This window comes from Gallus gallus, chromosome Z (genome assembly GCF_016699485.2).
Source record: "Gallus gallus isolate bGalGal1 chromosome Z, bGalGal1.mat.broiler.GRCg7b, whole genome shotgun sequence".
In the NCBI taxonomy this organism is placed as follows: domain Eukaryota; kingdom Metazoa; phylum Chordata; class Aves; order Galliformes; family Phasianidae; genus Gallus; species Gallus gallus.
In genome coordinates this window covers 9,890,141-9,916,644 of record NC_052572.1, presented here as the reverse complement: position 1 = coordinate 9,916,644, position 26,504 = coordinate 9,890,141, and the positions used below count along the sequence as shown (strand labels likewise).

At 46.0% G+C, this 26,504-nt stretch overlaps 1 protein-coding gene and 1 long non-coding RNA gene across 3 annotated transcripts in view; one reads left to right on the top strand and one right to left on the bottom strand.

Annotated features, from left to right (window-relative positions):
* CCBE1 (collagen and calcium binding EGF domains 1) overlaps nucleotides 1-26,504 on the top strand; it is an 88,935-nt gene that overhangs the window by 25,113 nt on the left and 37,318 nt on the right. The gene's annotated exons all lie outside the window — the stretch shown is intronic.
* On the bottom strand, nucleotides 6,253-18,697 carry LOC124417498. Its single transcript, XR_006932341.1, has 3 exons — nucleotides 18,602-18,697; nucleotides 7,296-7,481; nucleotides 6,253-6,721 (listed from the first exon to the last, which is right to left on the bottom strand). It is a non-coding gene; the product is annotated as an uncharacterized LOC124417498 (long non-coding RNA).

Genomic DNA, 26,504 nt, shown 5'->3' with positions numbered 1-26,504 from the left:
AGAGCCCATTCCATGCCTCCTCTATGACGGCAGGGATGCCTACAAGCCATTTGTGCATACTTCTGTAGCCCGAGGCATGTCTTTGGTCTGTGAGTTAATTAACCTGGTATGTTTCTGAGATATTTGTCTTAACCTTTGACAGCTTGTATAGGAAGGTGGTTGCATGAGTAAATCAAAGCTGAAAATAATCTGCTTTCAACACTTCTGCAGTTAAGCATCAGTACTGTGGTTGGCTTATCAGGAGTAAGCATTGATTTTTTTTTCTTCAACTGACCATGAGATTTGCACTTGATTACTGACCTCCTGGGGGTTTGAAGCTCTGAGACAGACCTCAGCTATCCCATGGGGCAGCGTGGTTTGTTGTGTCTCACTGAGGGCAAAAGAATGCATCTGCACCACCAGGCATAACTGAGTCCTCAAGGCTTCACACGGAGATGAGAGGAAGGTCTGTTATGAAAGCAGCTCATGGCAGACCTGACACTTGGATGGTCAGAAGAAGCCTTGGCAGCACAGTGTGTTTGACCTCAGCCAAGTTTTACTTGCTTTTTTCCAGTTGATTTACTGTAGGGCTGAGTTTTTGCTGGCATTGGTGTGGAGGTTGCAGCCCACCTACAGAAGAGAGCTGTGGGCACAGCATCCTTGCAGCTGTGGATTTTTTCCTAATTCCTGGAAATGCTGCAGGAAGGCAGAGAGCCTCGTTCAAAGTCCAGAATCTGCCCTGAGAAGAGATGCCTCAAAATTAAATGTACTGCTTTTGCTTCTCCGGTATCAAACCCCCTTTTTGGACCTATCCTCAAAGTATGGAAGAGGCAGAAGCATAGAATCATTAAGATTGGAAGAGACCTCTAAGACCATCCAGTCCAACCACCAACCCACTCCCCATGGTAACCACGTCCCTCAGTGCCACATCTCCATGGTTCTTGGACACCTCCAGGGATGGTGATTCCACCACCTCCCTGGGCAGCCTGTGCCACTGCATCACCACTCTCTCTGAGAAGACATTTTTCCTAATATCCAACCTGAAGCATCAGAGCGTACTCTTAGACACTTAATAGTATTCCCCTTCATAGTGGGATAGCTTGTCAGCTATGCAGTGAATCATAGAATCATAGAATGGCCTGGGTTGAAAAGGACCACAGTGATCATCGAGTTTCAGCCCCCTTGCAATGTACAGGGTCACCAACCACCAGACCAGGCTGCCCAGAGCCACATCCAGCCTGGCCTTGAATGCCTCCAAGGCACAGAGCTGTTTCATACTTGATTAAAAAAAAAAAAAACAAAAAAAACCCCATCAGGATAGCAGTAAATCAGTAATTGCTACCAAACAGGGTCTTCTCTTTGGTGACGGTTTAGTGGTGGTAGCATTTGTACCAAAGGCTTTAGTCATTGTTTGGATGGAGCTACCAGAGTATAATTAAACTCCATTTAGAAGGTTTAATTTGTTCTTTGGTGCTGAGGGAGTCATTCCGAAGCTTGGAATTATAAAGGGGATTTAATCATAAAAGATTAAATAAAGCCTAGCTATGTTTGACAAGTATTTCACTCTTGAGTAAGTCATATGATCCATAATTATTCCCTAAAAGCCCAATTAGCTCTGTCCCTGATTTAAATTGTCTATCTTCAAAAAGATCTTGGATGCTCATTTTGCTAATCGAGCTTTTCAGCTGGCCAGATCTGCTGCCCCTTTCTGCCGTGGGGTCCATCTGTCACACCCTGCTTCAGCCATGTCTTGTAGATGCCTTATAAGCCCTCCTTAGAAAGCTTGTGTGGCAAAGCGCCCCGGGGCAAGCGGTAGCACAAGTCAAAGGCCAACCTCATGTAAAGCAGAGTGATTTAAACCTGTCTGAAGAAAGCTCTAAAGACGTTTTTGCTGGAGGCTCTCATTCCACCTGTTGCCCTATGACCTCCTCCTCTGGGACAGAGACACGTTTTATTCTCCTCATAGAAACGTATTTTCCTCCCCAGAAACTAACAACAACAACAACAAAAGTCACTTATCTGCTGTGTTCTTGTCTTTTTCCTTTTCCCTTTTTTCTTCTTTTTTTTTTTTTTATTCACCAGGCTGTGTCCATAGCGGGAGGAAACTGGGGAATACTGCGCCAAGATTGATGCCATTCCAGTAGCATACTGGGTGCGTGTCGTCCTGCCAAACGTACATACTTGGCTCAGGGAGAAATAAAATCTTTTACCTAATCAAAAATTCCTCAACAATAGCTCAGCGGGAGCTCATGAACCGCTTCCAAATACTTGGAATTATTAATGGAAATGCCTTCTGATGTGTAATAGCAAACTTGCGTTTTCCTGTAAGTAGATATGTAATCTGTTCACATCTGATAGTGCTGGGGAACAACATTTGTCAAGGTTCAGTAGGCTACAATTATCCCTTTTTTCCCCTTTAAAACTCAACTGCAGAATTTCCCAAGTACTTTCTGGCAAACAGCAACAAAGACATAAGGAGCTCTCATGCATACTAATTGCTTGTGTGTTTTGCCCAAAATCTTTAATGGGAAGCTATGCTTTGCAGAAGCTGTTTCCTCTGCATCACGCTGTGGTTTGGAGCTGGAGGTGAGATCCCTGAGGGAAGACGTAGTGCTGCTGTGTTTTCAGCTGCTAAGTTTCTTAGGAGAAAGCAACACTTTGCAGAGCTTTTCAGTTATGCTTGGTTTCACCAGTTAATCACGTCCTATTGATCGATCAATTATTCACTTATTTATTTCGTCTTCAGTGACATGCCAAGCAGATAACAAATGATAGAGCTGTCTACAAAACCAACACAAACCTTGCTGGGATAGGGTATGCCAAGTGAGGTGTCAAGAGCTGATGATGGGCAATTTTTTCAATTTTGTCTCATAAGGTTGGTCCTGGAGCCCAGACTTGAGCCCAGATGGGGTGGGCAGCCTGGGCCATGCTTGCAGTGCCTGTTTGCTGGTGTGTAGCAGTCTATGGGAGTTAATGAGCTGTGCTCAACAGAGACAACAGATTTTCAGTTTTTGCCTTTGCAGGGGCTCAGCAGTGAAGTCTGTGCAATGTCTGTCACCAGTGAGCCCTGTGGGGGCTGTTCCGCCACCAGCACTGGTGCTGGCGTGGGCATGGGGCCCTGGCCCTAGAAAGAAGAAAAGAGAAGGAAAAAAGCAGATAGAGATGAACTGTTACATTTAAAAATTGTGAGTTCTGAGCCTGAAGCAGTCAATGGCGCATGGATGTAAGGTCTATTATTAAGGTTCTCCTTGTTATCCTGCCTTGCGCCGTTGGGGCTGAGCACAACAAACTGCGTGGCCAGACCTGCAGATGAGATGTATCACTGAGGAATAAAGAATGTTGGCTAATTTACTGAAGATAATTTGTTGTAGGATTTTCTAACAACAGCTTCAAGCATGCCAAGAATGCAATCTGTTGTCGAGTTTGTTGAGTTGTTGTGGAGTTTGAAAAGAAAATTCAGAAATCACCCAGTGTGTATTAAAAGCCACAGCAATGCAGAGCACAGCTCTTGTGCCAGGTCTGCTTCCTTTGGCTCCGCAAGGCCAGCAGAGGGGACACCGCAGGATGCTCCTCTGGGTCCCTCCAGCTCCATTCAGAGTCATTCAGCCCCTTCATTCCCTTCCACCCTGGGGTCTCACTACTCCTCCAGAAATGAGTAAGCCTAAATTAATGCCTTCTGAAAAAGGAAAGCATAAAGAAGTAGCGCAGTGTGAAGTAGGAGAGGCAGGAGAACTGATGGGAGGGAGTGCAATTTCCCAGCTCGGGAGCAGTGTCCCGCAGAGGCACTTTGCTTCCTTGTACCTTCACAGCTGCAGTTTAGCCCCACGAAACTTGAGGGCTTTCCAAGATTTCAGCACAGCTTTGTTAGTGCACCAAAGCCTTTGTTTGACCTTTTCCTGTAATCCCCATGTGCAGTATTGTTTAATCAAAAAGCAGCAATGTCACTGTTTTTTGAATAATAACTGCAGTATGATTTCTTTTTCACAGCCCTTAAACTGGCATTCTTGGCTAAGAGTTACATAGTTGAGGCAGCCTTTTCAAAGACGTTACCCTCGAGGGTGCCCCAGTTCTCCACTTTCTGTCGCCTCAAAGGACCACTATGGCAGATGGTGGCCCTGGTGGTGGCTGTTGGGCTTCCACCTCTTTGGGATGTGCCCCAATAACTTGTTGCTGGAAGAAGGGAGGGATACTGGAGGAGAACCACAGAAGGCTTGGCCATGTTTAATGCTCTCTCCCCTAGGTACAGCTGCAGTCAAGGCTGGGTTAATCAGACTTTAAACCTACCTGCAGTTTTCTGGTCTTATCAACGCCGGTTATTTATGCTCCTCTTGTGTCTATTAATTTCCCAAGTAGTTTTGTATTATGGCGTTTCATCTTTCTGGGCATTTGGAGCGCACATGCTGTACTTAGTGAGGTGATGGTTTCATTTAGTTTTCCAGTAACTTGAAAATAAGATATACCTCTTAAAATCAAGAAATATTTGCAGAGCCAAAACACCACACATATAAATAGCAAAACACTCTGAAATTTACTTTGAAAGTTTGGATTCGCTAACACATTCCTTTTAATCTTTCTAAACTTCTTGGCTTACTCAAAAGGTTCCTATCCAGACTGTCTTAACAAATTCATCCTAGAGAAGTATTGCACAATTAAAACCAACCTTATTTTCCTTTCGTAGGTTGTATGTTATGCTGAAAGTTTGGACTGATTGTTGTTTTCTAGTCTTAATTATCATGTCATTTTAGGAGCACAGCGAGGCTTTAAAAATAGTTTGAGCTGGGATCATGCCGAAAGTTGCATCTGGATTCCTGGCAGATGAGAGAAGCTTTGAATCAAACAGCTGGTGGGCTTTCTTGCTAGAGAAAGGCCAGCATAGCGCTTCAACCTGTGGAGGTACTAAGGGAAGCTCTTGGCTACTTAAAACAGTCGCTCAGCCTTGTGTCTTCATTGGGAATCCTACATCTGAGGCATTGCTTAACCGTGCAAAGAGGTTGTGTGCTCTATTTGGCACCCGTGGCATTCTAGAGACACATTCAACCTCTGGAGCTCTGCTGTCACGTCCATGTGAGCCCACATCAACTCTTTTGGCTTTAGGGTCCAAAACTATGGTTGAAAATCACTCTTTGTAGTTGTTCTTGGAACTGTTTTAAGTAACATACACGATAGCCCCACTTGTTGCTAGAAGAAGAGATGATGCATTGTGGACGATGTCATCATGAGTGTCCCTTTAGACGTGCCATGTTGTTTGGTTGAACAACCCAGTGTTTTCAAGCAGATTCACCTGCACTTTCATGATGTGGGGCACTTGGTGGCAATTCAAATGCAAAGGATTTCACCCATTTTGGTGGTGTCTCCCCATCCCCTGTGCTCATCCCTATGTGCACTGCCTCAGCTCTGCCTGCAGAGTGGCTCCAGGCTGATGCTGAGAACTGTATCTGGAGTGGATCTTGCTTTTATTATTGTTGTCACTGCTCTTTTCTTTCTCTATTTTGCTTCACTGTGTTTCTAATCTAGAGAGATCCCTAACATAGCTAATTGGATGTCACTGGCTACAGAAAACAGTGAGCTGTGAGTTTTCCTCTAAGCGAAACATACCCATTTCCACTCTCCTCCCAGTCCTAAGGTGAACAGAATGAGATAGCTGAATTCATTCCAACTCTTAGCATGAATATAAATGTTACGTTTAGCGTGGCAAAGCAATAAGGATATCCCTTTGCAGGGGCTGCTGAGGTTAAAAATACAGAATCATAAAATTACAGAATCAATAAGATTGGAAGAGATCTCTAAGGTGATCCAGTCCAGCCCCAACCCACCCCCACCATGCCCACCAACCCACATCCCTCAGTGCCACATCTCCGTGGTTCATGGACATCCCCAGGAACAGTGACCCCACCATTTCCCAGGGCAGCCTGTGCCAATGCATCACAGCTCTTCCTGAGAAGAAATTTTTACTCATATCCAACCTGAACCTCCCTTGGTGCAACATAAGGCCAAATGCATTTAGGGAAACTGTGTGTGTGTGTACATTTATATACCACTTCATATGCTAATTCCTGAAGACACTCGGGAAGCTGGATGAACTTTATGCTGTTTGTGTTGCTGAGTTTAATTACAAGGAGTACTCTTCATCACCCCCAAATAGCGGAAGTGTTGGCATGTTTAGTTTCAGACTTCTGGTTGTCATGCAAAAGCTGAACTTGGAATACTTCCCAAGTTTAAAGCATGGCTGTTGTATCCTAAAGAAAAAGAAAAAAGAAGAAGAACAATTACTTGTGCCTGACAGTGCTTATTTATGAAGACTTAGAAAGGAGCAGAAGAAGAAACAGCGCAGTTTTTGTGACCTGAGCCTTTGGCATTCCTCCAGACCCCTATGCATGCTGAGTCCCTCCATTATACATTTCGTCAAATCTCTCCTATAATCCCACTGTCTCTGGTCTTAATCTTAAAAAAATAGGCCTTTGTTTTGTTCTTGACTCTGGAGAATAAAGAGCAGGAGACAGTCCATAGTGTTGTCAAACCTGGGTGGGCATTTGAATGTGCATTGTGCATTTTTCTATTGTATAAGGACATTTCCCTCTGTGAGCGCGAGTCCTCTGGGTGTCCATTGTTTGTATCCTCCTCTGGTGTTATCTTCACGTTCCTCCCCTTCTCCAGGGGAGCGGATTTCTGCTCCCCTCCCAGTCTCAGAACAGCTGTCTCCATGGGGCCGCTGGCAAGCCGAGGGCTGTGCTGTGGGAGAATCCTGTGGGGATGGAGCCTGGGTTAAACTTTTGGAGAAATAATAAGAAAACTGCAATGCCTTGGGAGAGAAAGGAGGGAGGGAGGGAGGGAAAGAGGGAAAGAGGGAGACACTATCAGGAACGGAATCTCCGAATAGGCCAAAATCTGCAGCCTCATCTTCCACTCTGGTATTGTACAGATTGTAACCTGTACTTCAAGAGCTTCACCATTATCAGTAGTACAGGAGCAGTGGGGTTGTGGCTGCTGCAGCACTGTGTGTGCAGCTGTTTGCTGCTGCTTGTTGATGCAATTGGTGATGTCAGATCTCAGTCTGTATCTTTGCATCTCTCAGGAGAGCAAGGCACATTCAGCTGTCAAAATATCATATTCTGCTGGGGAGGGAAGGAAAGGCAACCTTTAATCTCGGATTTGTCCAAACTGTTGCTTGTCACCTATCCCCCCCATTTTAACTCGCAGCTCAAATAGCCACCCTGTGCTCCCTGTGGTGCAGGAGAAATGGAAGACCTTAGATACTCTGTTATTCTAAGATTAAAACAACATTAAGCTATCTCACATTACACAACTAAGAGCTCTACCTCATAGCTTAGTGAGCTTTTGCACTGTTGACCTCTTTTTGGCTAAGCGCATTTTTGTTGGTTTTGCCAAATGTTCATAGCTCAGTGATCACTGATATACCATGTGTCATGTGTTGGGGACATGCTCCTAATTCCGGTCAGGTTGGCGTGGTGGCAATAAGGAGGCAAGTTGCTCCATGGCAGCATCTGTCCAGAAAAGCAAACAGCATCAGTCAGTTGCCTGCGAGTCTCCTGACATCTTATTATGGACGTTTCTTTTCTGCATCATGGAATTTCTATTCTTTTCCCCAGTGGTGCTTCTGTCACTATGCAGATACTCTACACAACCCTGCAATGCCTAAAACACCACCAAAAAAACGCCAGGATCATTAGGCTGAGCAATGCTGGCAATTCACCTGTCCCGGTAACTCATCTTCATGAGTGCCCAACGTCAATACTCAACACTCAGTACTCAATACAAAACACTCAACACGCAATATTCAACCCTTAATACTCAGTAGCCAACACTCAATATTCAGTAGTCAACACTCGGTTACTATATGCTCAGTGCTCAGTACTCAGCAATCTGTACTCAATACTCAGCACTCAATACTTTACTGCTGCTTTTCTCCACTTTCCAACTGTTCTCAACTCAGGGACTCACTGACCATGTTCTAATTTCTATCTATTCAATAACTGCACAGAATTTCTCTTCTGTGAATTTGTCCCTTTTAAATAGACGACAGCTTTACCATGCCTTGACATTGACCCACACATTTCAAATAGCCGTTATTTTTATATATCACATTAAGCTTATTAGCTTAATCTGTTGCTCCCTGCTTCTTATAGTGGGCCTGCTGTGTAACACTGTGTGGCATTTTCAAGGATGTCAGCTTTGCAATCTCTGGCATGTTTCACGGACATCCATTTTGTAAGAGTTATTCCATCACAAATGTTCCTCTTTTAAAGTTCTGCTCCTAATCTCTCATATTGCTTCTAATTCCACATACGGCTTAAATCTAATTTCAGGGCTAAACATCTCTTAAAATATATTTTCCATTAAGCAAAAGGAGTTCTTTCTTTGTAATCAATTAGGAAGAGACTATTGAGGAATTCACTTCTGCTCTGGAGATTGCCCATGTGTAGAAGCAGGGAAGAATGGTGACAGAGCTTGCAAGGTGGCTCTACATCTCCAGGATTGGGCCGTTTCTGCAAGCACAGCTATAGCTAACTGCTGCTGGAGCACCATGAAGCCTCCTTTGCTGCCCACTGCTGAGATTTTCCAGCTTGAAGAGATGGGAAAAGCCCACGGGTGCTGTGCCCACCCTAGAGATGTGGGCTGCACTGCAGGCATTGCCTAACGTGAGTTCACGTTAACAGGATGGGGATCATAACAGTCACGTTAAACAGGATGGGGATCATGGGATTTGCTGATAAACTGTGGGAACAGGAGAGCTGGTGAAATGAAGGCTCCTTATCTCTGTGTGATGTGGCGTGCAACCGGGACATAAATTACAGTTTTCACCAAGTGCTAATGGAGAGGCTGTTCCTGGAAAGCAAAGGTAAAGCCTGGGAAGCATGTGAGCAGCTGCTTTTTAACCAAGCTGCTGGCGCATGACTCCTCGGATAGCTTGAGTAGCTGTAAACCTCGAGGGCCATCTGATTACGAAATGTGGGAAGGCTCAGAAATGGGCTGGTTCCTGTGCTTTCTGGGATGTCCTGGGGGCAGTAATGAGAACAGACATAGGCTGGATGCTAGCGAGTTCAGCAGCTGCTGCACACAGGTGTTTTCCCACTGTCAGCATAGGTGCTGAGTTGCCAGGCGGGGTGTTTCGAAGATGGTGGATACCTACTGGCTGCACCAGCGCTCCTTCATCGGCTGTTTTTGCTTTGTCCCTTAAACCGGTTCTGCTCTTACAGACTGCCACTTCCTTCTGCACATCTGATGTCAGAGACATAAAATGCCAATGTTTGCAGTTCTTGACATAAGTCAAGCACTTCTAAAGTTCAACTAACATCCATTACTGGCCTTTCCAGTATGTGGTTACTCCAATTCCAGTTCTCAGCAGTGCCACTGACAGAAGGTGTGTACCTACATGGCAAGTCTCGATCTATCATCTGTGTGCCCGTTCTCTCTTAACACCTCAGCAGACATATATCCCTCAGCAGACCAGGATTTCCAAACAGCTCAGGGGCAAGTCTCAGTATATGCAGCTGAACAGAGTCCTTCCTAAACAAGAATTAGCTTCTATGATTTCTAGAAGTTTGAGCCTGTTGCTGGAACAGTAATACTGCTGCTTTATCTTTCTTGAAGCAGCTTAATATTTTCTTGGCTGCGTAACCCATCTTCCTGTGCACTAAGCAGATGTTTTCACTGGATTCCTCACATCTCTGAGGTCTCTTTCCTGGATGTTTTACACCGAATTAGAATTTATGAATGTGTAGAAGCTCCTTCTGGGATGTGCTGCATTTCTTCCCAGCGTGTTTCCCAGGGATGTCTGTTGGCGTTCTGGTGTCTCTCGGATTTTTGTGAGCATGGCTTTCCAGATGCTTTGTCAGCCAAGGGTCCTGCCACCTTCTGCAGCTGATAATTCACAGGCATTGATTTCTGTTAACAGCTCAGGCAGCTCTCTGTCCTACTATTTCTCTTCCTTCACGTGGGAAGCTGCCAGTTTTTCTATTCGGTATGTCTCTTCCTCAGTTGTTTTTAATTTCTCACCCCTTAGCGTAACATCACGTTATAAATCCTTAGTTTATGCCTCGTGGTGCGCTGCCCCCAGTTCACACCAAGCACTGCAAACCTGTGCCCATCCCCATCTGCCTGCCCGGTTCAGCATGCATAAATAATGTGAACCAGAACTTCATCCTGGCGATATTTGGGTAATGGCTCCGCGCATGGGACGAAGCGCTCTTTCTCTATGAGATCACCTCATGGGAGAGCTCCTCCGATCCCTTCCAGTTTGGCCTCAGAACGATGTCCTGGTTTAGCTGGTGAGTTTCTAAAAATGAAGTTAGGACAACTTGAGCATGGATTAGACAAATGATTAATGAGCAGTGGTCTACTTATAGCTGTTCTGTGCAGCTTTTTCATTATCCCAGCTACAGGGGGAAAAAAAATAGAGAAAAACATTTGTATGCTGTTTCACAGCACATGCCTGGAACTATTTCTTAACCTCCCTGGTTTAAAAATAAGTACTGAGCTGTTATGCTCAATCCAATCCATCATTCAGAAGCGGGTTCCCTGCCTATTTTCTCTCTTGTCTTTTCCATCCCCTCTCTTTTTCTGGAGGACAGTGCAATGTGTACTGTGGAGAGCATTTATCCAACACGTGAAGATTTGGCAAAGAGGGGTTTGGGCTGCCCGCGCTGACTGCACGCTGAGGATGTGCCATGTGCTGCCCCACTTGTGCTGTACTGGCCCCCAGCTATCTGCTCTTGAGCTTAAAGCAGCCAACTTGGGAGCTTTATAGCATTCAAACGTTGCGTTTCAGTTTTTGGAACTCCTCAGCACTCCTAAATCCCTGTTTGGAGCCAGAAAGACGAGTGCGTGCTCGATGTCTAGAAGATGGGATGCATCTGTTCCTGTGCTCTGGAAAGCACTGTGTGAATCCTTAGGAAGGAGAAGGCCGTTTTGGTTCAGAAGTGGTTCTTTCAGCTGCATCTGGAGAACCTGGATCCTCCATGGCATAGCTGCAGCCACTGGATGTCATCAGGCTGTTGCTCTGGGCTAAGTCCAAAGGGATTTGGGTATTGCAGGGGCTGACTTCAAGGCATCCAGCCACCTAATGCTGTCCAGATCCCAAAGTCAGACATCTAAACACACCCTGGGAAGGAAAGGACATGAAGGAGGGAGCACTGCAGGATTTAGGGCACTACTGAATGTGTTGGATTGAGGCTGTTACTGAATGTGTTGGATTTAGGGACCTGTTGAATCTGTTGGATTGAGGATGTTATTGAATCTGTTGGATTTAGGGTACTTTGAATGCGTAGGATTTAGGGTGTTATTGGGTGTGTTAGTCAGCACAACGTGGGCTGGTAGCGGCCTTATCTGGAGTGGGATGCTTAAGGCAATGTAATCACCTTTGTTTTCAGTGGGGTTCGTAGAATCACAGAATCACTGAGGTTGGGAAAGACCTGTAAAATCATCTAGTCCAATCATCAACCCATCATCACCGTGCCCTCTAGGCCATGTCTTTGCAAAGGACAAGGCTGTCTGAGGGGGAGGAAGCTAGATATTCATAAACCAATATCCAGATACTTGGTCTGTAGAGCTGTTTTAAGGAATCTGTCTGTAAGGCATTACATGCACCGCCGTTTCAGAAGGCTGGAATACCTCTTCAAATAAAAAGCAGCAGCGCTGGCAAGCAGTCTTCAAAGGTAGCACAGTAATCCCTAAGGGAAGATCTGCTTTTGTGAGGAATTCCCCTGCGGACGGCTGTGAGATCTGAACAAACCAGTCCTTTTAAACTGCCGTGCACAGCAACACTTGAGCGGGCGTTCATTCATCCGGCACAAAAAGCAACAGAGAATGGGAGGGCAAGGGGTGTGAGGGCTTAGTCAAGGTGAACACGGGGTTGGGTCTTTACCCAAAGCCACCACGGGGGAAAAGGAATTGCTTCAGAGGAGGCAATAAGAAATAGGTCATCCCACTTCTAGTGAAAAGCAATAGTGAAGATACAAAGAGCTTATTTCAGGCTTTAGTTATCTGATGCCCCCTACTTATTGTGCACAGTCAGTGCTCCCAGGATGAAGACCAACGAAGTGCATTCCCTTGGACATGTGGGTGCACGGCCAGTTAACATTCACGGCCTCTCTGGAATTGCTCAACAACACGCTTATGATTTGTGCTTCTCCTGCTAGTATTTCAGTTCCATATTGAAACTGTTGTGTTATCTCTAGTGATTAGATCACGATACTAAGGAAAAAGCAAGTTTCTTGGCAGTGCATTTCCTGCTAACTAAGATACTAAGGAAGGATTCCCATTAACGTCAACAGGCTTTGGACTGGTGCCATAGTCTGTTTCCAGGCAATATTAAGCATTCCACATTTTTCCTATCAAAAACAATAATTTTTCAGCTGTATTTCACTGGCTGAGAAGATTACCTTAGTAATGCCATATAAGAAAAAGCATCAGGGGACTTGAATCGCAGTCATGTTTACATTTTCTTCTATGGAACAGCAAAATACTTTTAAAACTGGTGTTACAGAATATTCTTTTGTTGCTGTTGTTGCTGAAGCATTTTGCACCAAGCTCGTGTTTGTCAGCAAGCCCAAAAAATTCAAGCAAATGGAATGGATTAATATCGACTTCTTCAAGGAGTTCTGTTGGGACTGCTGTTCTTAAAATAACATCTCTCCTCAAAAAGTAGGTTGGTGCACTATGATATCACTGCAGAGTCATGACTTTGAGAAACAAACTTATTTGTATTAATGAAACATATTTCGGCTGAAAACTCTGTCAAAACAATCTCCGGGAAAGTCATTGTTGTGGACTGGAAAGAATGCTACTTCACATGTGTTTAATTATTGGGGGAAAAAAATGAATCTTGCCTTGCATCACAAAAATCAATCTGCAATAACAGGAAATCCTGAGCCATTTATGTAGAGGTTCCTCTTTCTTTGAAACTGGCAATTGGTTCCAGCTTCTAAAACCTGTCTAATTCTTGACAGCTACAATAATACTGCCTCCACAGAACCGTACACAGTGATGTTCTGATGGCACGTCTGATTCAGTGCTGTAAATCAGAAAAAAAACAACAATGGAGATGACTGGTCGGAATGCAGTGATGCTGTGCTGCTTTTTGGTTATGAACACAGAGGTCAGCAAAAACAGGAAAAAATCCTGTGAGCAAGGAGCTGATGATCCTCCTTCCTTCCTCAACCTGTGCATGGCTGTGCTTACATAAGCCAAGGAAATAAAAAAGTGAGCTCTGGCTGGCAACTGTTTGTGCTCCCAGCCCTGCAGGAGGACTGTTGCATTAGTTAACATGCAGAGCTGAACCCCAGCCCATGTGCCCAGATATCTGTGTGCCGGGGTGCAAGCAAAAGGCAGCACCATGTGACGCCTTGCTTGACACACAGTGTATGTAGGTCACTCCAAAAGTAGTGCCTGCTGTTTATTTCCATGGAAAATACAACAGATACAAAGAGCACAAGAACACCATTTGATAGAGCAAATTCTCATCCATGAAGCGCTATTTTTCAGCGTTGTCACCACCATTAGCTAGTTCATGGGGATGAGCTGATTGAGATGCTCTTCATTTCATGGTGTGACAACTGTGCGTGGCTGTTTAGGAAATGGCTTGTCTCTCACGTCAGCATTGCTACTGCTGAAATGCACCACCCATCACCTCACTGTGTGGACATCCTCTCTTTGGTCTCCGTAACTGTTCGGCAAGCATCAATGAATGTCAATGGGTGCCATTTTTTCTTTCCTTTGTATGCACTTCCTTGTCAGATGCCATCTTGACAGACTGTCCTTCTGCTGCTATCTGTAGCATGGCAACAAAACATAATAGGATATTGTGGGAAAGTTCAACTTCTATTGCCATATGACCAATATCTGCCTCTGATGCCATAGGCTAACATGATATAATCATAGAATAACAGAATCATTTAAGTTGGAAGTGACCCTTTAAGATCACCTGATCCAACGCCCCTGCAGTGAACAGGGACACCCACTGCTCCATCAGGTGCTCAGAGCCTCTCCAGCCTGACCTTGGGTGCCTCCAGGGATGGTGCATCCATCTACCACCTCTCTGGGAAACCTGTTCTGGTGCTTCCAGATCATAAAAAACTTCTTCCTTATATTCAGTATAAATCTCCCCTCTTTCAGTTTGAAGCCATTTCTCCTTGTCCTATCACCACAGCTACTGCTGAAGAGTCTGTCCCTGTCTTTCTTACAGCCCCCCTTTAGATACAACAGGCCGCTCTCAGGTCTCCCGCAGCCTTCTCCTCTCCAGGCTGCACAGCCCAGCTCTCTCAGCCTGTCCTCATAGGGAGCTGCTCCATCCCTGATCATTTCTGTGGCCCTCCTCTGGACGCACTCCAACAGGTCCCCGTCTCTCCTGTGCTGAGCACTCCACCTGTGGACGCGGTGCTCCAGGTGAGGTGTCCCAGCGCAGAGCAGAGGGGCAGGATCCCCTCCCTGCAAATGCTTTGGATGCAGCCCAGGATCCGGCTGGCTGGCTGGGCCGCAGGGCACACTGCTGGCTCACGCCCAGCTGCCATCCACCAGCACCCCCAGGGCCTTTCCGGCAGGGCTGTGCTCTATCCCTACATCCCCCGGCTCGTACTGCCAGTGGGGGTTGCCACGACCCAGGTGCAACACCTTGCACTTGGATCTGTTCAACCTCAGGAGGCTCACCTGGGCGCACTGCTCAGCCTGTCCAGGTCTCTCTGGATGGCATCCCGTCCCTCGGGTGTGTCGGCTGCACCACACAGCTGGGTGTCATCCCACACTGCTGAGGGTGCACTCCATCCCTCTGTCTGTGTCACTGACGATGACATTAAAGAGCGTCAGTCCCAGAACTGATCACTGAGGGACAGCACTTGTCACTGATCTCCATGCAGACATTGAGCCCTTGACCACCACTCTCTGGGCATGAACTCACAACCAGTTCCTCATACACTGAACAGCCCATTCATCAAACCCATGTCTTTCCAGTTTAGATAGAAGGATGTTGAGGACATGTCAAAGACCTTAAATTGTTGATGGAATGGATCAGGCTCCAGCCCTGGCGGTATTTCCTTTGGATGTCCTTTATCCAGGAAATGAAGTGAACCTCAGGTCCCAGCAGGGTAAAACTGCTTTGCGATGCCCTGGCCAGGCTGGAAAGCTTCTGCCTGTGATGGGTGAAGCAAAACGTGGGCATTCCTCTGAGCTGAGTCATAGCACAGACAAGGGAGCCAGCTGCCTTACCAGCTAAGCAACAACTGAATAACCTAATAAAGGGAACAATGTTATTGCATCTTGGAATTATGCTTGTGGTAAAATGAAAACCTTTGCAACAAACACAAAAGTCTGCAAAAGTCTGCCAGGGGAGAGGAGAGCGGAGGAGGACTGCTAAAATGGAAGCCAGATCTGAGTTTCTTGTCGGGCTGAATTCTTTGCTGTGAATAATAAGCTTTTACCACAAAGAGAAAAGAAAGTTTGTTCACTATCTGGGATTGTTCCAGAACCCGCACAACATCTAAAATCGTACAGGCTCTCTTATCCTAATGAAAAATCATTACTCTACAAAGAGTATTCTTCAATGAACCCATAGGGGACAAATTATGATATGTCTCTGAAAACACTCTGTTCCTTTTCCCCCACAGAAAAAATGTTCCCTTGCTTGTTTCCAAGAGGTAGGCAAGCAGCGAGCAGAAAGGCTCTTTGGAAACCCTCTTAGTATCTCACACTCAGGGGCAGCTTTCTTGCACCATTCATGATAATACAATTTGGCAAAACCCAACGAAGTCAATCAGAAGTCCCATAGAGCAGCATTCCAGTGGAAATTCCGAGCAAAAATACTTTGCCATTGAGCACTAGAAGCACTTAACAGATATGCATTCACTGGTATAAATCTTCCTACAAGCACTAGGGAGCGTTGGCCAGCAAATTGGGTTTTTAAGTGTCCAGGAAATATGGCCTGAACGCAATAAAACAACTATTTTAAACAGGATGCAGTGAGTTGTTCATGTAGGATATTTATGTTGCTGTGATGTTTTATAAATAACGGAGTAAAAATAGTAAATAAAAAAGGATTGGACTTCTGGTGAACACTCACAGTTTTCCAGCCATGTCAGAGGTTGCAAAAAAATGCTGCCTTCTCATCCTGCAGTAGCTGTCAGCTACGTACTGTTTTGTGCACACCTGAGACTAAGAACTATGATATAGGTTAATCATGCTGAGAGATGGGTCAGCAGGTTGCCCAGAGAGGTGGTCAGTGCCCCATCCCTGGAGACACTCAAGGTCAGGCTGGAGTGGCTTTGAGCACCTGATGGAGCTGCAGATGTGCCCATTCATTGCAGGGAGCTGAGCCAGATGTCCTTTATGGGTTCCTTCCAATTCTATGATGCTGCATATGTTCATTTTGTTGTTGTTGTTGTTGTTGTTGTTTTGTTTTGTTTTTAGAGAAGTCTGGGTGCATTTTTAACATCTCTCCTTATCTCACCTGAAGAACTCTTGACATGGGCATCAGATCTGCAGCTGCTTTTGAGCCTGTAGTATCACCAAAAAGGGGTTGAAAAAAGCATCTAAGCATTCTCTGCAAGTCCACAGCCCAGCAAGATGTGCAGGGACTGATGAATTCCTCATTGCCTGTGCATCAGTTAAAACAAAAAGCTGAATTCCACAGCTATGCTTAACATAATTCCATTGCTATCACTGCAACTGCAGCAGGGCAAGGCTTACCCTTATTCCTCCTATACTGTAAATACCGTATTTTTGACTGTTCAGCACTGACTATATACGTGCCAGAGTCAGTCCACACGGAGGGGAAAAACAAGCCAGAATATTTTTAAAAAGCAGCATTCCACAGATTGAGCGTTTTAAAATAGCTACAACTGGAGTTATTCTATTTACTTTTCCTTTCATTATGCAGAACAATGGTGCTTTGTTGGTGCTGAGACGGGGACAGTTGCACATGGGACATTCATAGCCACCAGCACGGCTCCTGCCCCAGGCACTGCACAGTGATGCTGTCTGGCGTGCTTTGGTCCAAACCGCCCTCTCACACCATCTTGCATACCATCTTCCTTTCACCAGCACCACTCCTCCGCTGCTTGAACTGAATGTGACTGAATGTGGTAATTCCCTGGTACCAGGAAATGCTGATTAATCATCATCTAAATGTTTTCTATGACTGTGTCAGTTTTGATGACACATCCTTCAGAAGGAAGCACAACTCATTTTGAGGAGCTTTCAAATTTTCTTTACCAAGGAGTTCCAGACAAGGAGAAAACATTCTCATAGGATTGTTATCTCCACCACATGGGTGTGTGAACTCTTGTACATCACTGCCTCTACTCCTGAATTTTGGTGCACAACCAATCCCAAATCGCCTGCATTTGCTCTTGCCGGGATGAGCATATGCCTTATTCCCCAAAGCACCAAGAATGCACCACCAAAGCACAGACAGGATCGCAGTGCTCAGCACTGCCCAGTAGCTCAGATAACTTCGGTGGCAATGGTTATGAGATAAACTTCTGAGCGAATGCCGGATTAAAACAGATGTGTTGCATTCTATGTCCAAGAAGAACCCAAATAAAGTATCTGTTCTGTAGAAACAACTGATAGTGCTCATAATTTAGCCAGAATCTCATGTATTGATTTCAGCAGAAGAAACATCCCTGTGTTCTCCATCACCAGTTTGGCAAGTTCATTTGCTATCATTTGCCTTTACATACAACATAAATAGGAATTCTGCCTCCGTGGCAGAACTTTTATCCCATCAGTGCTTCACTTACACACCACAGTCACCCATTTCTCTTATGGCTTGCTTTTCAAACATGGGAAGGCGACAACAGGAAACCATCAAAAATCCTGGTCCTTAGAACATCAACGAGATAAATGTACAGCGCTGAAAACATATTTCCATCTCTATGATCTCAGTTATGAAGAGACAATTTAGTAATGATTAATTCACATGGAAAATAATTGAGACCACCCCAGGGTGGTAACTGGGACAGATACCATGTGCTCCATTTAAGACCTGACATTAAGTAGCTCTGTAAACACATTTTCATTAAAAAGTGTTAAATGGTTCAGCTGCTAGCTGTTGGTGAACTCAGCCACCACCCATCCCATCACCTCCTTCAGTTAACCATGGCCAACTGGGAACAGGCAGCAGGACAGCGCACGTTTGCTCTCCAAACAGAGGGCAGTGACTCACAGCACTAATAAACCCATAAATCCCTGGGCAATCAAGCACAGAATCTGAATATTAGAAAAGGGCTATATAGCTTAATGATGAATAAAGAAACTGACAAGCCCAACTGTGATCTCATTAGATCAGCAGTAGGATGCAGTGTAGCAGTCCAAACCACTGCAGCTCATGGTTTGATCAGATATTGGACAATCTCTTCTCTGAGTGAGAACCTTGGAGGTTCTCAAAACCAGCCTGGGTAAATCCCTCAGAAATATGGTTGGATCTCATAGTTGTCCCTGCTTTGAACCTGGACTGGACCTCAAAAGCTCCCTTCCAACCTGAACGACCCTTAGATCTGGATTCTTTCATCTCTTTCTGCCACGGCTAGTAGCTTACTTCCTCCTATAGCTCTACTAAAGTCAACCAAAACATATCTTAGGATATATGTAAAAGCAAAAAGAGGCAGACTCTCACCTTGTGATTCCATCCACAGCAGCATGACTATGCCTCGGACCAGTGCACCTCCCTGAAGCTACGTGGTGCACCCGGTCTCCTAACTATCATAGAGTCACAGAATGGCTTAGGTTGGAGGGGACTTAAAGCCCATCCAGCCCCACCCCCTGCTGTGGGCTGGTTGCCACCACCAGCTCAGGCTGCCCAGGGGCCCATCCAGCCCAACCTTGAGCACCTCCGGGGATGAGGCTCCAGGCTCTCCATCAGAGTCTGTTGTGATAAGACAGGGGGAAATTGCTTCAAACTGAAAGAGGGAAGATTTAGAGCAGATATAAGGAAGAAGTTTTTTATTATATGAATGGTGAGGCACTGAATCAGGCTGCCCAGAGAGGCTATGGATGCCCCATGCATGGAGACACTCAGGGTCTGGGTGGAGGAGCTCTGAGCCCCTGATGGAGTTGTACATGTCCCTGCTCACTGCAGGAAAGTTGGACTAGACAACCTTTAACAGCCCCCTCCAATTCAAGCAATGCTTTCATTCTATGAAATAGCAAAAAAGTCAGAAGGCAGATGGCTTCCATCTTGCAATTCCACAGTCATGACCTAAACTGAGTAGAAGGAGGCAGCCTGGCTGTGATGGGAAGGACGTGTGTCCTGTTGCACATGGCGTGGAGCCTCCAGCACTGCACAAATGCATGCCTTCACAGCAATGTCGTGCTTCATTTTGGCTGGTGGTTGGTGCTCGTTAATCGTGGCTGGTGAGGAATGCCGGGGAGGGAGCTGTTATGCAGTTCTCTTTCTCGTGTCCTTGCTGATATGAGGTCTTCTCGCCTTCTGGTATTAAAAACACGACTCCCTCTTTATCACTGTCTGCAGACAGGGTGCAGCTGTGGCCGGCAGCACCATCCCTCCACAGGGCAGGCGGTGAGCACTGCTACAGTTCAGCACACTCTGCAGCTCTCCTGGCTGGTACAGCGGCCAAGGGGAAGCCCAGCTCACAAAAGCAGAGGTGTCAGTGCTCCGTGCACCCTGCAGCAGCGGAGCTCGTCACAAGATCAGGCCCTGCCATTAGTAAACACAGACAATAAGATGTTTCTAATTTTTTTTTACCCCCTTCCTAGTGTTTTCACTGCCAGAACTGAACTTAATGTGTACCAAATGGAGCCAGTCTGCAAATTCCAAGAGTCTGCTCATCTCCCCGGCGTCACCTTCACGTGTAGGAAATGCCTCTTATTTTAGCAATCTCTGGCAGCTTGATCGATTTTTAAGTGCTACAAAGCATGTTTTGCATTAGAAACAGGGTTCATTAGGGTTGCTGGGTTTGCTTAGCATTGTGTGTTGAAAAATAAAGAGAAATGCAATAGCACGGCTGGCATTCTGGCTGTGCCAAAGCTTGAAGAAATGATGAAACTAAATAGTATTCTAGCACAGAGGAAGCTGCTAGACTTCAAAGCAGGCCTTATTTAAACTCATTTTGGCACACTGCTTATTCTACTGAGTTTTTAAAGCAGGAATGAAAAATAGTTGGTTGCTCCAAAAGTAATGCCTCCTGTTTAATTGCATGGAAGCTACGACAGATACAGAGAGCACAGTAACATCATGTGGTAGAGCAAATTGTCTTCAGGAATATGAACTGCAAAACACAACATTTAAACACCATCACCTCCGTTAGCTGTGCATTTTTACCAGTGTTGAAGAAGAGCCCGCATGCCACGCTCGTACCAAGCTGCATCAGCAGAGGTGACCCGCACAGTGGTGCGAAAGCCCTGACAACCCAGAGTCAGCCTACCCAGCTCTCTACAGAAACGGAGCTATGCAAAAAGAAATAGCCATTCATTGGAAAGCAGCCCTGGGACAACTCATTCATCTTTCCCGTCCCACCGGTCACGTCCTGATTCTGAGTGCTTTGTCTCTTGCCCTGCATGCGGTGTTTTTAATCCCATAATCTTTCCTCTTGGCTTCAGTTTCTGATCTCCGAGCTGAATCCTATAAAATGCTTTTTGGAAATGTAGGCACATTGCTGGAGATGTATGCACGATAGTGAATTTCCTTTCTCTCTCATAGCAGTAATACTTTCAAAAAACTCTGTAGCACAGGCAAGGACGTGCTGCACATGAATCTGTCCTTAGCTGACATGTGAGCTTGAAGTGTTTTCTTAGCCCGTCACTAAGATCACTTCCCATGATTCCTTTATATCTTGTTCTTGCACAGATCAAGAATTTATTGCAAAAAGTTGAAATGTGTTTTCCAAAAATGCGAAAATACTCATCTCCAGCAGAAAGCTAGAATGGAATCGACAAATATAACAGAGATTATTCAATTAAAGGGAAAAAAAGAAGAAGAAGAATGGTTTGTTCAAACTCAGTGATTTCCCAGTGGGCGCAGCTCTGCACACTTGTGGGATGGATTTTGGTGCTTTACAGGAGAGTGGCAGCACGCATTCACCTTCTGTTGATGCGCACAGACATGCACAGTGCTTGGAGCTCCCATGCACAGCATGGTGATGTGGCTATCAGTGCATCTCCTGCACAATGCGAGAGTATCTAGAGATGCTCTAAAAGAAGAGAAACAACAAATCCACTTGGAATTAGAAATGCACTGGTCATGGCCAGGCTGCTACCTGCGGGGTTAGCATTTTTCATCTGTTTTTCCATCTCACGAAGGACAGCCCTGTTGCAGCGTTGTTTTCCTTGGCTGCCGTGTTATCGCGGGGCTGTGCTGCTTGCCAGCGTTCTCCCACAGTCCAACCCCCCCTGGTCTTTTGGGTCCAGCCTATTTTTACATGGCTCTCCACCGCCAATATTTATGTGGAGCGGAGCGTGCTCAAGAGAGGCCCGTGGAGATTTCTCTCTTGTCATTTCAAACATGTTTTTTGGAAATAATGGTATAATTGACTAAGAAAGCAACTCCCTTTTGCAACCAGCCAGCCTATCATGGTGGTTAGCACAGCGACCAAGAAGCACTGGCAACATTTCAGCTCTTGAAAATTGACTTCCATGTTTATGGTGGAGGGAAATGATGCCACATACCCCCATCAAATTAGCAGAAGTGTGTTGGAGCATAACCATTGCTCGCCAAAAAAAGGGACTTCAGCACAACTCTGATGGTTGGGTGATTTGCATTTAGGTGATACTTGAAAGATTGTTCCTTGGTTTCGATTCCTGAGTGTGATGCTGCTAAAAGCATCTGTTTTTCCTGGGATTTACAGCATTTACAGTGCAAGCTGAAGGCTGGAAATCAGTTGGGAAGACCATCAGCAGTTTGGGATGTGAGCTGGCTGGTCTGTGAGGTTGGGAAGCACGTGTTGCAGCAGGTTCTCAGGCACCTTCATGTGAGTGTTTGCTGCACAGAACGCTGCTCAGTCTCAGTGCATGCACTGCAGGCAACACTGCCTCTGTCTTCATCACTGCTTTGTCCTCTGGTACCAAGGGGATTGCAGTCACTGGGAGCATGATGTAAAACACACATACTGCACAGTGCATGAGCACAAGGGTGTCTCTCTGTCCCCTGAGTTTTCTCAAGGAGAGCAAGGGCCTGCCTAATTCCTTGTGCATTTACCTGTGGCAGTGACTTAATGGCTTGTGTTGCTACACGCCGATCCCTCCTTGGCAGATCTGCTGAGAAAGACTTGGAAACCAGGTTGCTGGTTTTGGTTGCAGTTTTTGATGCTATGTCTTTCTCCACGTTTGCATTACATGGTGCCAACAAAGCAAGTACTGCTTCTTTCTTGCTCACTGCTGCATTGCCACTGCTGGTGATTCTGAAACTCTCCAGCCCACAGGTGCCATGCCTGGAGGTGGGAGGGCTTTTGGAGGAAGTCAGCCCAAGAGTTTGTATTCACCCCTGCTGGAAATGCTCACAGAAAGGTTTAATTCCAGAAAATAATGGTTTGGGTTGTTCTGTAACTGAAAACTGAGCTGTTCCATAACCTTGAGTTCAGTTGTGACGGGGAAATGTACTGCAGCAAGGGGGGAGGCCCTCCCACCAGCCACTGCTGAAAACTGTGGAGGTCAGGTATGGCCCAGGAATGTGGTTGTAATCCTTTTTGGATAGGGGAGACCATTTAGCTTGCAGGGTGACATTGGAATTATTACTCCTTTCATGGGAGAGAGATTATGGCCATGTGGTTTTCCTTTCAAATTCAGGTTTTGGTTTCCATTTACAAGCAGTTCTTGTAAACAGAGCCTCTCTGCTTCATTTTTTGCTAAAAGGCTTCTTGTCATAACAGTTGGAGGGCTGCTTTATCTTCCTCCCAACCAGCCCAGGTAGCTGGGCAGACAGGGAGCAAGCTGCTCTTGCTCGGCAGTCCCATCTGCAGCAATGGCTTTGAGATAAATCAAAGTGGATCACATAGCTCTAGGCCACCAGCAGTCATCTGATACCAGTTTCTAAGGGGCTGAGGTAGTGTGGTGCTGGGTGACTTAACACAAGCCTGGATGAAATGTTAGCAGACTGATGTATCTGGGTGTTTGGGGTCATGGTCGTAGTGATGGTCATGGTCATGGCAGAAGGGAGCAGCTCTGCAGTGCCACCCCATGAGGGCTGCCACAGTGCTGTCCCACGTTTACAAGACTGTCATCCATTTATAAGTCACCTGGGAGCACCAGGAACAGAAAGTAGGTCAGCACCCTCAGGAGCCCTGTGCAGTCATGTGGGAGAGAGATGCTGAAGCTCTGTGCAGACCAAGTTCTGCCCTTTCAGCTCATCCTGACTGTGCTCCATTGCTTTCAGTTGAGCAGGAAAATAGTACGTTGCCTTTATTTTTTATTTTTTCCACAAGTCCTTCCTTCGGGGATCTCACACCAGACCCTCTTTCTGCCTGCTGGCCCACAGAGATGAATGCAGGCAGGCTGATCTGGGAGCATCAAGTGATCCCTTGCACAACGCTTGGTGCAGCTACCAAACTCCTTCTGTGTCCAGTGCATGTCAGCCAGCCCCAGCTCTGCGGACAGAGGGTTCTGGATGCAATTCCTCACCTCTTTAAGAACATCCTGCTGAATCCAGGACAGGCAGATCTCTGGGGCACCATGCACATGGTGCAGTCTGGCATGTAGCGATGGTTTAGTTTTGAACCACACTGTAGATGCCTCTGTGTTGTATAAGGGTTTTGGCCACCTCTGTGCTCTTCTGTGAAGTGATGCCCTTCTCTTGCTTGCCTTTCTGAATTAGACACTCCTACATCAGCCTCTCCTTGCTGAGCGAGAAGCCATCAGCATTTCCAGAGATGATCCTCAGTGCATTGCTGGCTGATGCATTTGTTCTCTCCTCTTGCATTTCTAAGTAGCAAAGAATGTATAAGTAAATAACGATCCAGGGAGAGATCGGTAATGGAAAAAATAACTTGAACAAGATTTGATAAAAATGCTGTTTTGATTCAATCTCGTGGGTTACAAGCATTTCCTGCAGGCCAGTGGGAATTGGAAAACTGTCTATGTGGGACTTTGAAATCTTAGAAATTTCCAAAGTGAGACAATTGCTGAGCCTGTCACAAAACCTCAGGCAGCAGTCAAGTCGTATCCTAGTGAGCAGCTATTTTAGGTGGTGCACCCAGCAGAACCAAACCCCGCTTGCAGAAGGGCTGGAGCAGCAGTGTGATTTTTGTCAACCTGCCGCTGCCTTGAGCGGGTCAGCATGGTCTCAACTTGTGCATTTAAAATCCGTAGAGGGATTGCTGTGATCTTTTAACAAGCCATGTTAATGAGAGGAGATTAACCCCTATTATAAGGAGTTGAGTTAAATCCAGGGTGAAGGCATTAAACTGAACCAAAAATCTGTGCTGCTGGGGAAGTCCAGGAGTAACTCCTGAATGTGTGAAGTGTTTAGCTGTGCTCAGATCTAAACCAGGCCCACTCTGAGGAGGGTCCCTTATCTCTGCTGCTTTCCCCTTTGTTGCTGAGTGATGGACCCGAGCCAGCAGGTCCAGCACCCCCACTATGCCACGCTGTGGTTATCATCTGAATCTCTGAGTCTGCACAGCTAAGGATGCCACGAGCATCCCTGAGTGCCTAGCAGGGCTCAGAGGATGAAATGGAAAAATAAAGTCAAGGGACATAGTTTAGGCTGCCCCCCAAACACCTGTGCTTGGGGTTTGGGATTGGTCTCTCCTGATGCAGGAACACTGCTCCTCAGTGCGGAACTGAAACGCTTTGACTCAGGTTCTTCCTACTTTTTCCCTTGCAATTGGTCAGTTCCTGAAACAGTACTATTGTTAGCTTTTCCCTCACACGCAGTGAAACGTTTTTCACCAAAAATAAAAAAGAAAAGGAAAAAAAAAAAAAAAAGGAAAAAAAGAAGAAGAAGAAGAAATTCCGCAGCTCAAAGCCCAGTTGTCCTCGAGGCCGCAGGACGAGTCATGGGTTCACTGCAGCTGGAAGATTGGAAGATGCGCTCGCACATCAGCTGGTCCTGCGTGGTGCTCCCGGGCTGCCCAGCCGGTCACGCTTAATTGCTAATTAGCTACCTCCAGCTCGTTCCCTGGGAATTATGATAATGAACATAAAGAACTGTTTATTCTAAATGAGACTTCCCAAGAGGAACAGCCTCCTCAGTGGCTGAAGAAATGGAAAGCAAGCCCAAGGAAACACCAGGGTGCTGTGGTTTTTGGCAACAGATGATAAACATTTCTTAGTGGATGGAGCAGAGCATGTAATTTACTGCCCGGCTCTAACGAGATCTGTCTTGACTATTTTGCTCTTCTGTGCCACTGCTGTCAAAACGCAATGGCTAAATCTCCTCAGAAACGTCAACTCAGAAGAGCTGATGGTTTTGTAAGTGGTGGCATAAAACTTCTGGTCTTTATCTGCGGGAAGTGAATTCATCACCTTTATAAGATCTCAGATATTCCCTTAACAGCTTCATTGCTTCTGTGCCCCTGCCCACCCTTCTGTGGGTGACAGCAGTGCTGGGATCAGTCACCTCTTCAGTTCATTTCTGCAACATCCCACTGGGAGACACGGGTCCCATCGTCCCCATGTTACCCCCAAGGTCATAGGATGTGGAGAACACATCTGCACAGAGCAGGGCCGAGCAATGTCTGGGCGCAGCAGGGGTGCAGGCACTCATCCCATTGACAGGTCCATGTTAGCACGTTCCTCACTGGCTCAGGTGTTGGAAAAACACAGGAAAAATGTTGTGTCCATGAGAGCTTCAAGAAGCTCTGAAAGGGAACTTGGTGCATTGGGAATGGTGATCCATATAAAGTCACACAACAGTAAACTTATAAACGCATGAAAGGTTCAGTACTTGCCATTTAAGCAAAACCAGTGTTAACACCTGCATACATAATGGCTCTTTGTTACAATCCAGCCTTCAATAACGTGTGGCAGTCTGGTTTGCTGTTCTTCTGGGTCTGATTCTGGAGGGGTTTCCATGGAGGCCCAAATGCAGTGATGTTCTGCTGATGCAACATCGTCCCACCCGGACAGTGTGAGCAGGGAGGTGACCTCCTCCTGTTGGCTGTGGTGCAGGTTTCCTTTTTATTTCCACCACTCCTTGCACAGCAAGGAAATGGGGAAATACAGTTTAAAAAATCAGGTAACCCTGCAGAAAATGGGGACATGAAAGCCCAGGAAGTTTGGAGATCTGCTGTGCCATAGTCAGGTCGAGCACCCAATGGAAGTGCCTGTTCCACTCCACTGCGTACAGAGGAACCTGCACTCAGTCAGCCTCGTGGGGTGAGTCTGAGATGAATTTCAGCTGCTTCACAGAAAATCATGTATAAGTGTGATGAAGGATGGGATGGCATCGATTATCCTGCTGACAGTATGCTGATGTGGAAAACTCCGTCCTGGTCCCTGTATATCTGCCTTCTGTGCCCCGTCTTAGCTCTGGCTTGAAAATATATTTGGACTGGGGATCGTTCTTTTGGCCAAGGTTTGCATGAAGGTTTGGGATTCTGGTCCTTGCCAGAGACACTCTGGTGTCA